The sequence below is a fragment of the Alligator mississippiensis genome, chromosome 5 (assembly GCF_030867095.1).
Source record: "Alligator mississippiensis isolate rAllMis1 chromosome 5, rAllMis1, whole genome shotgun sequence".
Lineage (NCBI taxonomy): Eukaryota > Metazoa > Chordata > Crocodylia > Alligatoridae > Alligator > Alligator mississippiensis.
Genome location: NC_081828.1, coordinates 199,436,068 through 199,453,388, shown reverse-complemented (window position 1 = coordinate 199,453,388; position 17,321 = coordinate 199,436,068). Strand labels below are relative to the sequence as shown.

Genomic DNA, 17,321 nt, shown 5'->3' with positions numbered 1-17,321 from the left:
ACTAATGTTCTGGCTCAAGCAAACACCACTGGCATTAAACCATGTTTATAAAGTACCAGCTCCAGTGGATGGGATATGTCATAAGACTGCCTGACAACCGGCCCTCAAAACAAGACCTATACTCAACACTCTAGAGCTGGGCAAAAAAAAGAGATTCAAGGACACCTTGAAGGCCAATCTGAAGAGATGCAATATTAATATAAATACCTGGAAGACTCAAGCACTGACATGTCTCCAATGGTGGCATGCTATATGGCAAGGCATCAAATATCATGAGCAAACTCGCCTCACTATGGAGGTGGATAGGTAAGAGAGAGGCAAAGGGAAAGAGATGCAACTGACATGACCAGGATCTACTCCTTCCTCCTGGAACTATTTGTCACAGCTGTAGTTGGACATGTGGATCTCAGATTGGCCTCCTCCAGACTCACCAATGACTTCCCTATTTACTGGAAGACTGTTCTCATGTTGAAGAACTAAAAATGACACTTTTTATTTTTTCAAAGCTAAGCATCCCACCATTTTCTCAGGTGACATCAAAATGTATTTTTTCCCCTCTTAGTGGAACAACTGTAAGATATAAAGAAGAATCCTATATCCTTGTCAGACTGTTTCTACAAGTCAGTTTGATTCAAAGGGCAAAATGAAATGAACAACCTGCCGGACCACAACATCAGTGCAGCTAAGTTCTTGGTAAATACAATATACTAAGGTGATATTGTGCTCTGTTTCCTCAGATTAAATATATCTCATCCTTAAATTTATACTGGCACTTTATGGCTTCTGCAAATGACTGTCTCAGCACTGCAAAGTAATTCCACCCTGTCATATTTGTCTTTGGAAATTGTAACAAATTATGGTGATTTATAACATCAAACTCAACTCTTCCATTTTTCCCCAGATGGGAATGTCGCTGATGGCAAGATTCTAGGCCATCCATTTATTCTGTGTGGAGGGTGACAGTGAAACATGTTTCATCTCTCCTGCCTGACACTCTCTTTCCCTTTGAGGGGAGGCTGTCAACATAACTCAGGCTGTCAAGGAACCTTTGCAAGGGGCCTGAAACAAATCTGAAGCTCTACTACCTGCATGCCTACTAATGAGGTGTGACTTGCCTCTCCTGGATGACTGGCCTCACTGAATCTCCTTGCCTCTGACCCCTTGTGGTCTCTTCTCAGTCAATAGACGTCAAGCCATCGTTTATCATGAGTAAGGACAGGCGATGATTAGAGCTGGGAGAACTTTGGGAAACTCGCAAGGCAAGTGCTTTTCCTTTGTCGTCTTTTGTTGCAAGGGAAACAAAAAGACTCATGCTAACATGGGGGGAGGAGAGGGGGCATAAATTAAAGCCCATGTGTGGACTAAAGCAACTTTGCAAAATCCTACTTATTCATTTGCCAAGGGTGAGTAGATTTTCTGATAGACAAATGAAGTGTCAACTGACTTCTGCATAATCATCATCGTGGATGAGGAGATTTTGTTCCTAGGCTGGTAAATTTTCCTGATAATTTTCTAGAACTGGGTTAAAGGAGAATGCCATTTGAGATGAGATATATTTTAAAACTAGAAAGAGCAACAAGCCCTGCTGAACCTGAAATTTAAGCACATACATAGCTTTATCTATGTGAGTAGGTTTACCAAACTTCAATGCAAGACCAATGAGATCTACAGGAAGCTGAGCCTGTTGAAAATCTGGCCTTCTACATTTTAGTACCTACTAAGAACTATTCTCTTTTGAAAATCTGCCCCATATACAATTCTCTTGATCAAAAGAAGTGCTCAACAACCATGATGTGGAACAAGCTCTGTGCTGACAGACTCTTAATGGGCCACAGAAGGAGTTCATGGCTGAACAGGGCTCAAGTGGATCCAGTCTCCAAACCTTTCTGAACAAGAAAGACACTGGTATGTGAATTAGCAGATCACAAACAACTATGACTCCTTACTGTAACTGGTATTTCTAATTGTAGTGAATAACTGTCCTGCATAAGAGCATTTACTGTCAGAATCTCACCCGTTCCCATTGCACAGAGAAAAAAGAGCAATTTTTAACTATCACCACAGAAACCCTCTCCCTGACACTCCTTTTGCTTTGTCAGACTAGCTTTCACGTGATGTCATGGCAATATAGCTTTCAAAATGGAAAACTAGGGAACTGTAACCTCAAAAATCCAGCAGCCGTGTCCAATGTAAATGTGTCAAGTATTAAATGTATCCCTCCATTTTAGAGCAGGAGGAGCAAAGCATCAGTCATTCCTGCTCTCTAGCTGTTTTAAGTATCCTGATACTTGCAGCAGCTTTCTGGGGTGTGAGCTCTGATATCATCTGGCAGCATATTATCTATTGTTGGCATCAGAGACATGACAAAGTGAAAAAGTAAATTAATCAGGGGCCTCCTAACAGCACATATCAACAGAGATTAAATTAAAAAAATAGTCCATTTTGACATTTCTCTCCTTCAAAAGAGGGCTATAACTCTTCTCTCACCATGGTATCACAGCACTAATCACCGTTTGACAATTTTTGCTTTTATTTACAGTGGGTTGATAAAATGTATTTTTTACATGCTAAGTTGAATGTGTCAAACTGAGCCACAGAGAAAGCGGCGACAAAGGAAGTCATTTCAATAAAATTACATAATGTAAAACAAATAATTGGAATACCTACATTAAACACAATTTGCATGCAACATAGCATTATACAATTTTTGACACTCTGCAGTGAGGTATTAGGTCTAAAGTAACTACGTTTAGAAAGCAATTTGCAGAATTTCTGTTCTTTTTGCTGGTTTGAAAAGCAGTGATAATATGTTTTTTTGCAGCTGACAAGTGAACAAAAAACAATAATTGAACAGTACCACTTTACCCACAAGGCAAGCTGATAATTAGGGGTTTAACAGACAGTTTGGATTTAATCTGAGCAATGGCAGCTACTCCTTTTTCTTGTTTAGGGACCAAATAAAGGCCCTCCCCCTGTTTTCAACAACAATGGAAAAGATAAATTATTTTTTATCCCTAGCTCACACAGCACACATGGCCTAATGCTAGCACGGGGAATGATTCTATATGGAGAAGAAGGTTTGGAGACGTGCTTGGGTGCCGGAGGACACAAGCAGCAATCTTACTCTCTCCAGGCTCATCCCTTTTATCCTGATGTTGCTTAAGTCGCATCAGGCAAACTGTAGTTGGTAGATGGGCAGTCTGTGACAGACAGACACTAAGCATATGAATATTATTAATTAGGCTCCTCAGCATCATTACCTCGTATAGCCGTCATGCTAGCTATATTTGAACCTATCTTCCCTGAGTGGGGCACTTATTGAATAGAGAGTTTAAAGGGGCTGTATGGAAGATGCTAGCACCTCACCTCCTCCAAAGTGTGACTATTATTTTGCTCAGAAGCAGCTTTCCTCTGGTGTGTGAAAAATGCCTCTTGCATTCACATGAGTGATTTATATCCTATGTCAATACCTTTGTTAATGCTTAAGAAGTCACAAACTTGCTGACTGCCACATTCAAATACAACGAGTACTGAAGGGCATCAAATAGTATATAATAATTAATAAATAAACTAATGTTGTAAAATAAAGAAATTCCATGTGGACTGGCCAGACTGGATTCAGACTAAGCAGCCCACTCCCTTTCAAACAGTTGTGTATTTCTGTATATCATCCACAAGGAAACTCTGTTTTTACTTTCAATTATTAGTATCTAAAAGGCAGATCAATTAAAGTTTCTGCAGCCATCTTGAACTTAATTGAAGGCTAATTAAGCATTGCAGTAATCTACAAATGATATTACCCATTATTAAATATGTTTAATCTCCAAAACTGTTCACATCACAAAAACACTTTGTATGCATACATTTCCCATGGAACACAGAAAATGTTAATGTATTACAAGAAAGATAAATTTCCATATAAAAGATGAAGGCAAGCCTTTCTAATCTGGAATAGACCCAGAAACATTGAAGTCAACAAAAATTAATCAGGTGACAGAAACTTATTACTATGTCCTTTATAGAAACTAAGGGTTTACATTCTTTATGAGTGTTTTAAGGGATTAGGTGCCAGTTTAACTGATTGGCTCAAAGCGTAGAATAATATTAAAAAATAATTGTTTCTCTTATGGGGGAAAGATTGCATCTGATGAACCTTCAACCCAAGCAAAGCCAGAAGAATTAGCCTCTATTTAAAAAAAAGCAACTTTTGCTGCAACTATGGCTGATGCAGTGTATATCAGTATGACTGGCCATCATTTAGAAAATAATACTGTGCATTAAAGGTCCTAGATTGGTAGCAATAGTGCCTGTAGTCCTTTTTCACTGTAGTAGTAACAATGCAAACTTCCTCACAGTCCTAACATCTTCGCAGACTGTGCCAAGTCTAGCCTGCTGTAACTACCTGTGCAGGTGGAAAGCAACTTCCAACACTGTAATACAGTCAAACCTTCAGCCCTCTACAGCAACTGACAATTTGGAGCCAGTTATCATTAAGGGAGTTTTGTGATACCTGTTTGCCAGCAGTTGGACTCAGACCACCAACACATATTACATAGTCTACTGAGCAGCTATCAAATGATTACTACTTCTGACCTGGCTTATGGTCAACATGTGTAACCTAAGGAACAAAAAGCTCCACGTTCCGTTGTCTGAGCGATCCATTTTCCCCTGGCCGTGACTTTGAAAAGACTGAGGATCAAGTAAGAATAGGTCAAATTTTAAGCAATCCAATTATTTTTCTTGAAACAAAATTAGACAAAAACCAGATTTTCCGTGGAAGTCCATATTAGTACCCAATACATTAATCATGATTAATGGCACTATAATGAGCACTAACTGAATTAATGATGACTGGCCACTTGTTATGCAATTCTTCATATTTTTTATATTTCATCTATATATAATTGTGTGTAGATGCACACAATATATAGTTGATGGGCCCCAGACACAAACTTAAACGTTTAATTTATTTTTTTTTTTTTGTTAACTAAAAAATTCAATTAAAAATGTTCAGATGGGAACAATCACTTTGGAATATTCCTTCCTGCTTCATACCTACTTTTTAGAAACAGTCATAGCAACTAACCTTCATTACTTGTTAGGTCTCCTAACTAAAGATGCTCTTATGAACTGGGACAGACAGGATGTAGCTTTAACGCCTTGAACTACTACAGACTTCCTGAATAACGAAGCTGAAGTCACTTAATCACTCTATTCCTCAATGCCCAAAAATCACACAGTGAAACAATGTCAGAGTCAAGGTTAGAACTTAAGGTCAGCATTTCCAAAGTCTGATGCCAGAATTTTAGCATCTAAATCCCTGATCTGGTTTTCAGAGGTTGCAGGCATCTGGAGTTACCATTGCCTTCAGGGTAATTTGTGGCTACTCAGCACCTCTGAAAATCAGGCAACTTATTTGGTTTCTGCATATGGACGTAAAGACTGACTTTAGGAGTCCATGTTTGAAATATTAGTCTAAAGTCTTCTGGCTCCCGGTTGCATGCCCCAACTATGAGCCTATACTACCTCGGGTTGTTTGCTATGGGCACATCTACACACAATGTTTACTGCAGGAGTAGACTAATTAGCTCCACAGTAAATGTCTTGCATCTACATGTGTGGACCTATTAGGCCCCAGAAAACTAATAAGCTCTGCAGCAGCTTACAAGCAGTACTTGTAAATACAAGTACTGTTCTGCAGTGGAGCTTTTCACTCTGCAGCAGTTCACATGTAGACACTGCTGCAGCTGGCTGGGGCATAAGGGTGCTTCAGCACAGGGACTGCCTACTGGTTAGGCCCACACTGGAGCACCCTTGTGCCCCAGCCAGCCCCTCCGCAGCATGCTGAGCTGGGTCAAAGCAGCTCTGGGCTGACCGGCTAGGTTCCCTGCCAGCCAGGGCTGCTCCCACCCCGCTTAACATGCTGTGGTCTCAGGCACACATTCAAATGGCATGCCCGAGAGCAATTAACTCTGGCATGATATGTACCAAAGTTTATTGCTGCATGCTAATAGCACACGTAGACGCACCCTATGAATTGTTTCTGGGAGGCTAAGAAGCGTTCAAAAGTAGCACACAAAACAATTATTCTGGGGGGCTTCCCATATCCTTGTTAGAACTGTGGTACCATTTCTACTTTGAATCACCTGCCCTTCATGTCTTGTTTGATGACTTGTACCTTTCTGCATGAGAAGTTCAGGCATACATGTTGGGAACATCATTATCAGTGATATTCCCAACATGTACGTATTAGTCTCCTAAACATCTATGCTCTCCTGAGCATTTGTCCGAGTCTGGAAAGTTGACTAGCACAGTTATTTGAAGAGAGTAAAGGCAAGAGGGATCTATGACAAGCAACATCAAATGCTGATTTCCTTGCCGCACCAGCACATGATCATCTTGTCTCTGCTGTTCTATCAATAACTCCAGAGAGCATATAACACATCCGGGATGGGAATAAAATAATTAATGCTCCCGCACTACTTTATATTTTTTTCTATTTAATTTGTGGTAAGAATAATTTGGTACTATCCTGCCTGCCACTTCATACCACTCAGTGCAGACCTCTACTTTCTCAAAAAGCTCTTCATTGGGGAAGAAAAAAATCAGAAAGTGGAATCTTAGTATGTAAGTGAAAGATCCTTTATGTATTATGCATGTAATTTTTTTTTTTTTTGCTATATAAGGATCTGAATGAAACATTCACTTTAGAGAACTGTACCCTGTGGGCAGGCAGAATGAGAACACCAAATCAAATAACAAAGCAGTAACAAAGAAGACTTAAAGTATTTTGTTCAGCATTCACTTTTTGGTCTGAAATGGGCTCGACAGACTCTTAGAAGACACTGAAGGTCTAACGTTTTTTGACAAACTAACTGTTGCTGATCACAAACTTCTTGCCTTTGTAACAGAATATATATCCACTGCCTAGGAACTGACAAACGCATCTGACAGGACCCACAAAAGCAAAGAGTTAATGTTTCCTCTCTATTCTTAATTCATCCCATTGTGGTTTGGATTGCAGGGATGGAAATGATCAAACAGAGAAGTGCTACAAAGTGCAATTTCTTTCGACACAATGGGGTTGAGTTAAAGGACATGAAACACTTAACTCTGAATTTCCTTGCTTTCATCCAGGCAATGTTACTTTAACAGATTTTTTTGTGTGTGTGTTTTCCTTCATCCGATTTTATTTTGCAGTACAAAAAAGTGAAACATGGCAGAATAGTTTCATGCCTACATCTCCAGATGTGCATGCTGTGCATGCATAAAAGTGAAAATGAAAGAGAAAGGCTGGACTAAATTCAAAATGTCATGGCGACAGAAAGACAATGGCGTTTCTTTGGATTGACAGATGGGTGGAATATGACCAACTAGCTACAAATGATATGGCATATGCTAGAACCGTGACAATATTTTGATAACAATTTTGTTCATTATACATACAGAATTTTTAAAGTTTTCATAGCTGTGTTATAATTTCTTTCTTATTTCTGACTACTGTGGATGCTAGCATTATCCAAATCCATAGATAGACCACTGTTATTTATTTCATTGATGATTAAAATAACCATTCTGTTAGCAACACAGAATTGCATAAAAGAAGTGAATTTCAATATGAAGAACATCTTGGAACAGGCTGGGTGCATCCACAAGTGCCATAAAGGCAACGTGATAAGCTCTGGCACAGCTCGTGCTTGAGTTAATCACTGAGCCTTAATAGTATGTGTAGATTCTCAAACTGCTGTGGTTTAGGGTGCATGTGTAAATGCTGGCTTATGCAAGGTACTTGCACGGGGCCACAGTACTTTGAGCCAGGGCCAAGCAGCTCTGGGCTGGCGCAGGATTTGGTGGGGAGGGGTCAGCCCTGGGCTCTGGGTGCTGGATGGGCTGGTTGGGGCACATGAGTGCCCTAGTATGTGGAGCCTTGTGGCTAAAAGGCAGGAATGGGTTTGGTCCCCTGGTGCCTGGGCTGACTGGGCACAATGTATGCCCGGGGTCAGCATTTACATGTGCGTTTAGGCAGTTATTTTCTTTATCCCCAGCAGTACTATCTTATGGTGGGGGGACAGCAGGAAATAGGGGATACAATGTTTACCAGGGTGCCTATTGGGGTAACTAGAAACAGTGGCCACAAACTGAAGGAGAGCAAATTTAGACTGGACATCAGGAAAAAATTCTTTACAGTAAGGGTTGCCAAAATATGGAATACACTTCCAAGGGAGGTGGTGCTGTCCCTTTCCTTGGCCGTATTTAAGAGGAGATTGGACAAACACCTGGATGGGGTCATCTGACTCTAGCGCTCTTTCCTGCCCGGGGCAGGAGGTTGGACTCAATGATCTAATACGTCCCTTCTGACCCTAAAAATCCATGGCTGTGAAAATTAGTTTGCTGCAGTCTAATAGCATCACATGTGTATTCTGTAATACTTTATACCGCAGCAAATTCATCTATTGTGCAGTTAAGTGCACATGTAGATGCAGCCACTAAGTCATTATTTACTTTTATATTTATCCTTTCAAGTTTAGGCAGGTGGACTGAAGATGAGGAGCTTGGATAAACTTTGCCATCCTGAGGACAAGTTGGCTGAGCATATGGACATACCTCTTCTGTCACCCTGGAGGAAGGAAGTATAGTTCAAAGGAAAGCTTTTTTTTATGTATCTAAAGGTTGTGTTTTGATCCTAACCTTTGCAGTCAGACGGAGATATAGGTGGGAGTAAGGACATGAATGATCTTGGGTTGGGCTTCCTAGACCACATCTCCAAGCACTCTGAGGAGCTGCAGTAAAATGCCCTTCACCCAATAATTAGTAAGTAGGGAACAGGCAGTTCACCTCATGCATCACATGAGGTGGCTGGGTGCAGAAAATATAATGCCTATCCCTTCTCCATCCATAAGAGAATCCCTTTCCTTTCTGAGGTGCTCCCCCCTGGCTGGTTCCCCTAGGACAGTGCACCTATGTAGAGGCTCCTGCCCAGCTCTGAGCCGTCCCTTAGGGACTCAACTTAGCCCTATGTAGTAGCAGATGGCTTGAAGGAATTATTGTTTTAATTATTAATTATACAATAAATGTCAGTTTGATAGTATAATAAACACCATGATTTTTGTTATAAATTGGCATCTGTATGTCATAAATGGTTTAGCTTTGATGGTTTGTAATTGCTAAATTTCCTGAAGTTACCTGGTAGAAAAATTGTTGGAGTCTATCCAAAATATGCTGGCATGCTTGCAATGACTGAAAACTGGAGAAAAAAAATGAAGCAAATATGTAACATGACGTTTGCAGCATGGCAAGGGTTGTCAGCAGACGCAAACGGTCTAATTGGTGTAATTTGTAGAAGGCTTTTGAAAGACCAAAGTAAAGTGCCGTAGAAGAAATACACTTTTACAATGCCCAATCAAGCCATCTTTACCTGCAAGAGCAATCTTTCACTTACAAGGGTAGAACTGGTGAAGTTAATGGTGCTAGTTACATGAGGAAAGGTGCCAGGGTTGAATGTGTTAGACAACAACAAAACATTTTCAATGAGAAATTTTTGTCCCAAGCCCTGATTGCATCAGTACTTCCTACCAGACAGATAGCTACTCCTGTGATCAGTGTTACTGACTTCTGTATTGTTATGCCCAATTATAAGTGATGGCCAAACCAATCGCTGTGCATAATATTTTAAAAGAAGGAAATATGACAGAACAGAAAAGACCTGCCTGTCACATACCTACAGTACAGGTCCTGCTCATGGTACTTTGTGCTGCTCAGAAAGATCCTAAGCCCAGAAGTGAATGTTTATCTTCATATCAATTACTCCAGAGAGGAGAACACGGACATTTCTACCTAGAAGCTTAGAAATATACCATAGGGACTAAGGGTCTGCTGTACCAGATACGTAAAGGAAATATCTGAGAAAAATTACATATAATAGGGAAAATCATCTAAGACTTCCCTATAGGACCTTGTTCCACTTTATTGATCTACTGAATGGTTGAGAGACTTGCTTTTCACATAAATTACAATTATTTTATCTACAGAGAATTAAAACTTAACAACAAATCTCGTCCAAATGTTCAGTCGGCACCCACATATTATTGTATTACGTAAGATTATTTTAAATAGTTTCTGAAAGTTTAGGCAGAATCAGAAAGATCACTTCTGGGGAGAAGAGTGTGTCAAAATGACTATGTGGAACATTTAAGACTGCTTACATTTACTGAAAGGATTTTGAACTAATGGAAGATCATGATATTGTAAAGGTGGCACAAAAATCACTTGCCCTTACCCTTCTTGAGGTACTTTTTGTGCTTAGCACAGTTCAACCAGAACAGAAAATCGGGGTCAATAATTTTATATGGAAGTTGATAGCCTTTACTTTGTCCAATTAGCTATAATATGAACACCAGTCCTGCAAGGAGAACCACAGAGGTGATGGGATTAACCAGAGCGAACACAATTTGTATAATAATTCTAATAATTTCTAATTCAAATGAACAGATATATTGTTCTTTCTGCAATACATGTTGCTTCATGCAGGATTTATAGTCTACAAGAGACAAAAGCACTGATGGTTTCTTTGCTTTTATGGTAGAAGGAGAGTCTGCTCAAAAACACTTTCCAAAGGTGATTATTTGGAAACTGACTGAAAACAGTAACAAATATTTGAACTAGTTCAGAAATAATGCTCTGATCAGAGGCACAGTCTGCTCATTTCTAGACTACCATTTGGCACCTTCCCAAATCATGTGTATTATTTCATGTCAGAAGGCTGGAAAGACTAGAAAAATTACTGTTCTAATCATAAATTAATGATAAAAGTGAGTGTGCTAAGTACAGTGATTTATGTAATAAACTGTCAGATGAAAATTGCACTCTGTTTACTTTTAACTCTTAATTGCAAATGCCTGCAAGTTACAATAGGTGCAATTCCTGTTCGTTACAGAGAAAATACATTCAACACTCAAAAAAACCTGAACGTTTATATATGCCTGTGGAATACAAAAATTGAAATTGTCTCAACGTTGTACTGACATGAGAGAGAAAAACAGATGGGAACTCTTATCAGAAAGGAAGTAAAAAAAAAAAAAAGGAAGAAAAACAGAAAAGCTATTTCTAAAACAACAATTTGCTTCTTTTTTCCTCTCTTTAAGGCAAGAATTACACTCAGGGACAACCCCAAGGTAAGTAATACTCATTTGTTTCCCCTTCATTTATTTACCATTTTACAGCATGTTTCATAGATCAATTTAACTGGCATTATTCCCATATGGGGTGACTTTCAGTGGTAAGGGGACTCCATCACAAATCAGTAATAGTGGTGTTCATTCAATTCCAACAGGAAAGGCAACATGAAAAGCCTGGCTGGCAGATTTATTGATTACATTTCACCAATGACCAGCAAGAGGCAAGCACTCTGAAAATCCCCAAAGGTGATCATTAGTACTGAGTAACTGTCACTAAACATTAGCACCATCAGCAGACTGTAGCTAAAAGAAAGCATGATACTTTAAATGTGAGACCCAAGAGAGATGCCTCTAGTACAGAGGAAAAGTAGAAAAATCTCAGAGCAGGGTACTTATATCAGAGACAACTGAAATATACCTTTGACAGACACACATACATACAACCGGTCTAGCAGAGTTAGGCAGATTGGGCACTGCTGCCTATATCCTTCCTTCCTCATGCCCTTGTGACAAGGTGCTTAGCAGAAATCACAGATTTGTTGGAATCTGACAAGGCCGCACCGTGAGCACTTCTGCTGTGGCTTTGCACTTGCAACCTCTAGACTGTCAACCATGCCCCTTTAGCGCCCACGTCACCCCAGCCCCCTAGCTTACTGTAAAACACAAAATTAACATGCCAAGCTACTTTCGCGCTCCCCTCGCCTTGAGCTGATTAGCGCAAATTAAATTTGGTGCTAATCAGCCTGAGTAGTTTGCAGGTGATACAGAAATCCATGGGATATGCTGATTGTTGTAAAAATATATGAGTATTATCTGTACAACCAGCATAAGAATAGGTTTACCAGAATAATTAGTGGTTCAACAGAACATTTCTGTGTATTGCTGTCTCTACAGTTCCAGGGTCTATCTGTTTAAAGACACTCTATTTTCATGACAAAGAAGCATGAGGCATCTGAACATGGATTTTTTTCTATAACACCCTAGATACTGATGTACTTGGCCTTTGACTTGGCTAAAGGGACCGTTCACATGTCTGAAGCAGTAGTTCAGGATGTTACAGGTGACCAGAGAGGATTTTTCCTCTTCCCATTAATTCCTGTTCCTGCTCTCTCTCCCTCCACTCATTCTGATTCCCTTATGCCTAGCTTTGCTCCATCAGTAACAATACTCATGTTGTAGCTGGCAGACAACAACTTCTGACATAGCAGCAGTTCTGCTTTTGGACACCCGGGGCATTGCTCCAGTCACAGCAGAGGACTGTGACTGGAGGGGGAGGGACTGATATTTGAATTCTGCCTTCCTAGTTATTTATGATATCCCTCACAGCACATGGGAGACCTCTGTAGGCAAGCTCCAGAGACTCAACAGGAAGCCCATTTCAACAAAGGAATGCCCACCAGAGTAGTAGTGAAGGGCTTCAAAGAGACTACCACCTCTGAGGATAACCTGGCAGCCATAGTAGATGGCAATGTGTATATTTAAAAATTTATTGAATGAGACTGAACATAAGAAGTCATTACACGTAGGGCTTTTGCTGCATAAGTACATTTTTGACCCATTAGATATTTATGGCAATGGAGAATGGAGCCTTTAGGTTCTTTGAAACAACAGTGGACAGCAAGTTCAAAATGAAAAAAAAAAGGGAAATTCAGTGTTGTTGACAATTTGCATAACAGAGCACATGAGTGAGTGATGTAGAAGATCAGCTCATGAACAGTTCATGGCAGAAAGTGGGGTACTGTCTAATATGCATGTATCGGCTTGAATGGGCTTGCATAAACTTTGCCAAGTTTGTACAAACCCAATAGGACAAATGGAAAGCTCAGAACAAAAAGACTGAATTCTGGTATGCATAATTGCTTGCCTGAACTAAAACAAAACCTAGCACAAGTTTCACTGCAAAAGGACAAAACCCAGTCTTGGTACATTCTGTTCCTGTACGGAGACAACAATGGGTACGTACAAGTGTTGCATTTATATCAACTTAAGCTTGTTTAAGATAATATAAATACCCCAGCATGCAAATGTTCACAGGACTTAGGTCACCCTAAAAATGGCATGCCTGATCTATAATTAGTTCACTTCAGAGGTAAACTAACTTTAGATTGATAAAGGGTAAACCCAGTATAGGGAAGGTTGCCCTATAGGCGTCTAGTAGGGGGCTCATGGGGGTGCATGTGCCCCCCCAATGGGGCCAGTGCCCCCCCAATGGCCAACAATGATGCTGTCAGTAGGGCTGGTGCCCCCCCTGACAGGGTCGGTGGCTTCTGCGAGTGCCCCCTCAGATTCAGGAGGCACCAGTCACTTATGGGTTACCCCAACCTAGTTAAGGCTTACACATGTTTGTACCACAGCCCCAGGGCTAGGAAAGCCCAGCCAGTTGCCACAGCCCTAGGGCTATGCTGACCAGGCTATTTTTTAGACCCCTGATTACCCCCTCACAGACTGGACAGCCTGTCTGCAGACCTGCTGACCCCCCACAAGGTATTCATCAACCTCCCTCCTCCCCACCAGACTTGCCAGCTCCATCCTGTGGACACACCAGCCCCACTGATCCTGCCAGCCCCACCCCCACATTACTTATCTCCAGCCGTCTGTGCCACTCACAGCAAGAGGCAAATGCCTGTGCACACTACTTCTGGTTTATGTTTAGGTGGCTTAAATTGAGCTGCCTAAATCTAAGCTGGGTCCTGCACATGCTTGTTCGTACCCAAAATGTTTTGCTTTGAGTTTCAAGGAAAGGTTTACAGTCTCAAACCACCCTGTCATGAAATGTGGTAGATTGTATTTGCACATTAAAACTGAAATTAAATGAGTAGCTTATGATTTGAGATACTACACAAAATGCGGGTTCCTGTCACCCTAGGCAAATGTGCTTCCTCACCTCAAATGTCTGCACACACAATAGCGATGCATTCTCCTGCTCCAATTAGGAAAGGGTGATATTAAACAGTACTATCAACTGGGAACACTGGTGTTATGACTAAGACACTGGAATATGCTTTAAGGACTCAGGAAATGTAGATTCAAATTCCAGTTCTGCTGTAGACTTTCTACTTGGTGTTGGGTGAGGTACATGTACTTCATACCTTAGTCTTCTATGTATACAATAAGAATCTTTTTTTCCACTTTTTTACAGTCTTATCTTAACAGACTGGCTACTGTTTTGAAGCAAGGACTGTCTCTCACTGCATATGTTTGCAGTGCCTGGGAAAAAGGGGCCCTATCCATTGCTGAAGCCCTGGGGATGATCCGGGAATTATTATTTGCATTTTATAAAGATAGCACTTGGGAATGGTTCCTTACAAATAAGATTCAGGATTCAAAGAATCAAGTTCATCCCCAGTGTAAATCAATCATCATCAAGGAAGTTACACTCCCTATGTTTTTGTCCCATTTCCATATTACAGGTGCCATCTATCTGGAATACAGACTTGGGACAAATTCATCATGAGTGTATCTTCCCTGCAGATACAGGTTTCCCTCTATTTATGTGGTACATGTGTTCCCAGAAAACTGCACATAAATTGAATTTGCATAAAGGGAACTTAGTTTACAATGTAAGAACTAGGGATATACTCCCATGGCGGTGAGGGAGGGAGGGAGGAAGGCTGGGACTAGGGAAGGGGCAGGGGGAGGGGTGCAACGCAGCCCGTTGGTTGCTTCTGGGGCTGCAGCAGTGAGCAAAGGAGGGAATTGTCACTGGGTGCGGGGCAGAGGACTAGGGGGTGCCGCTCTTGCTGCTACATGCACCCTGGGAGGCTGTGGGCTGGGGGGCTGCGCCAGGCTCTTCCTGGCACTCAGGATGGGCAGCGGTGCTGGGAGAGGGGGTGCTGCCACCCCAAAGTTTGCTACAGCACTCCCAACCTGCCCTTCCAGCATCACTGTCAAGCACTAGGAACAGCCTGATGCCACCGCCACCCCCAGCTTGCAGCAGCAACCTGCTCTCATCCTGCGCACAGATCCCGGGGCATGCGCCTCCCCCATCCACCCAGGAAGAGCCAAGCACAGCCCTCCAGCCCACAGCCCTCCAGCCCGCAGCCCTCCCAGGGTGCAGGCAGCGGCAAAAGCTGCGCACCATTGTCCTGTGCCATGCATCCACTGACAGTTCCCTCTGCTTTGCTCCTTGATGCAGCCCCAGGTCTCTGCTTCTCCCTACTCCTGCTACAGAGGCCCCTGGAGCAGCCGATGCCAGCTGCCTGCAGCCGCTGGGCTGCACCATGGCCTGAACCACCCAGGGCTCTGCTTGTCCTCACTCACTCTATCTCCTGCCATAGTAGACCCGGGAGCAGCTGGTACCACCTACCCACACCATGTCACAGTGCAGCCCAGGAGCTTGGATGAGTAGGGACAAGAGGAGCCCCAGGGGGTTTGGGGCATGGTGCAGCCCAGTGGCTGCAGATGGGTGGCATTGGCTGCTCCCAGAGGAGCTGCAGCAGGGGTGAGGTGAGTGGGGCTCCCCTCCCCCGTAGACTTACCTGCTGGGGGTGGGGGTGCCTATGCCAATAGCATAAGAGTGAATTTACCTTGCATATAATGAATTTTGGGGTATAAAAAGGGTTATCTCATAAGTGCAAGCTTGCATATACAGAACCCACATAAATTGAGGGAAACCTGTACCTGATATACACTTGGGGGGCAAACATGGTGCAGCTCCATGAAGGCTGTCTTTGAACTGTTTTACTTTCTCTTTTCCAGTTCCTAATTTTATTCTTAAACATGCATCCCTAGCAAGCTGCAGAAGGGGTAGCCTTAATAAAATATGCGTTTTTATGCCAGGACTTCTACTTCATTTTGTATTTCTCATGATTAATTAAAGGTTGAAATACAAGGACTGGCTCAAAAGATATAGCATCTAAATTTAATGATCTTTTATTTAAATTGATATTTGATAGTAACAGTCTAAAACATAGAGACAATGTTTTTAAACAATGATATCCTCACTTTTTCTAAACAAGGGCACCTTTGCTGAACAGTGAGATCTCTGCCTTCTCTTCAAAAACACAAAGCCCACAATTTACAGCACAGTGCAGGATGTTTCCTTACCCCTATATTTCCATACTGCCCTGAGATATTGGCAATTATTATTTAAGTCAAAAGGGAAAAACAAAATAATTTACATCATCCATCATAGTTTTCTTGCATGAATAAATTACAAGACATCGCTGCAAATCAATTGTGGGGAAAGAAACAGTCCATGCCAAATGCAGTGTTTGTGTGTATAATTTTTTCAATATTTTCCATCCTCATACATCAAAACTGCAGATGGAATTTTAACACCTTCATATAATAGAAATGCTGATTATCTGGAGGCCTTGGGCACCTGAAGTCTAAGCAGGTGATCTGGGAACCAGCCAAAGTAATAGGTGGAACACTTTCAAACTGTAAAATCTTCCATCCTGCACCCCTTGCTTTTTGAATACCTGGCTCTTAGGCCGCAAAGCCTGATATTGAGATCTGAGTTCCAGTCTAGTTTCTGCCACATACTTCCTGCATGACCTTGGAAGTCACTCCTCTCTCGGTGCCTCTTTCACCATTTATAAACAACAGACAACAGAGGCATCATCCCATTCTGTCACGTCTCAGCAGTAAGATTTTCAGGGCAAGGATGCAGCAGCTAGATAATGGGACCTGGACTTGCTGGGCAATATTGTTATGCTTGTTTTCAAGATCAGGACCATGCTTTGCTACCATATGAAAGTCACCTCACTGGTGTTATCTTCTTTTTTTGGCAGTGTCTGTAGGGGAAAAGGATTGGGTGGCCAGGGCAGCTGAATGAATTATGTTGGCACAACTGGAGGTGATCTCTGCACCAAAGCACTAGGGCCTGTTGGTTAGGGAGAGGAAGATTGCTTGAAATGCTTCTGGCTGCATCATCTCTGTTGTCTGGGTGAAGCTAGGACTTGAATATTAAGCACTTTGCAGCTGTGCCAAATTCACTCAGGAAAACATTCACCTTTGGAGAGAATCAGAGCAGGGCTTATGCACTGCAAGCCCCATAAACACTGTTTCACTTGAGAATTTAAGAGGAGTGTACAGACAACTGCTCTGTGGGGTAATCCCACCACAGGGTGGTCTCCTATGCAAATGTTCAATTATTCTGCTCGCCTAGGTAGGTTATATAATGCAATTCTTTGAATATAACAG

The 17,321-nt window shown here is 41.7% G+C and overlaps 1 protein-coding gene across 2 annotated transcripts in view; it reads right to left on the bottom strand.

Moving 5' to 3' along the window:
• ADARB2 (adenosine deaminase RNA specific B2 (inactive)) overlaps positions 1-17,321 on the bottom strand; it is a 612,280-nt gene that overhangs the window by 310,056 nt on the left and 284,903 nt on the right. The window lies entirely within an intron of this gene.